General features: G+C 39.3%; 1 long non-coding RNA gene across 1 annotated transcript; it reads right to left on the bottom strand.

Annotated features, from left to right (window-relative positions):
* Positions 1 to 306: 306 nt before the first annotated feature.
* LOC131690872 (uncharacterized) lies at positions 307 to 574 on the bottom strand. The gene is made up of 3 exons (XR_009305644.1): positions 533 to 574; positions 393 to 475; positions 307 to 334 (listed from the first exon to the last, which is right to left on the bottom strand). It is a non-coding gene; the product is annotated as an uncharacterized LOC131690872 (long non-coding RNA).
* Between the last annotated feature and the right edge of the window lie 368 nt (positions 575 to 942).

Here is a 942-nt window from a genome sequence, read left to right as displayed (position 1 = left end):
AGCTCCCTTAGTGCTATTGTATCGATTTGATCGCGTCCAGTTATTTTCACGTCTGGTAATTGCCTCTGGCATTCATTGCAAGTCCAACCGGTGATGTGACTCAGATCGCTTACTCCCAGTAGCTGGTATTGATTCCCACATCGAGTACAATGCGCGAGAAAACTGTCGCCAGACAGCTCGTTGGAGGCTGCATGATTAGGTTGAGGATTCATAAGGCGAAGGGGGGTTACCGTTGACTGTATAAAATTTTACAGTATGTTACTTCAAGTAACGAAAAGCCCACTATTTCCCGTAGCAGATCACAAAACCGTAGTCGTATTAGGATCAGCTGTAGCTGAAATTTATTTTGATTTGATCAATGCAATAAAGTTTTAAGCGTAAGTCCTACTTACAATTTTATAGTGATAGGCCAATTCTTTTCATGCGGTATGAGACTTAATCTCCTATTTCGCCACAACTAAACTTCAACTATTTCCTATAGTAATTATAATAATAATTTAAGGGCGTTGCGATTAAGTAAGCTGTAAGTTACCTTTCCAATCGTTTAGCTATTTCTTGCTGACTCACTAGGCAGCGACTTATTCGCTAAGGTTATGTCTAGTTTAAGAATGCATGTGTAAATATGTATATTAGACTGCCCAGAAAAATAATGAATTTTTGAAAACTCAATCGGACCACCCCTGAGTCGATTCCTAGTCCCACAAGGAGCTCTTGCACAAAATTTGAAGCAAATTGAACAAGTCTAGCTACCGGACCAACGTGCCTGAAGTTTGTATGAGATTTTTCGACAATTTACATGGAGAAAACCCACTAACTCGCATTTTTGCCGCTAGGTGACACTATATGCATCGTGTTATCACTGTAAGTGAAAATAAGGTAGATAATTTAATTGTCTACAACTTTGTCGAAGACTGCTAGTCAATCCGGCTTTGTTAAAAGAAG

The sequence above is a fragment of the Topomyia yanbarensis genome, chromosome 3 (genome assembly GCF_030247195.1).
Source record: "Topomyia yanbarensis strain Yona2022 chromosome 3, ASM3024719v1, whole genome shotgun sequence".
NCBI classification, from domain to species: Eukaryota; Metazoa; Arthropoda; class Insecta; order Diptera; family Culicidae; genus Topomyia; species Topomyia yanbarensis.
The sequence above is the reverse complement of the archived record's forward strand: the minus strand, read 5'-3'. Positions and strand labels throughout refer to the sequence as shown.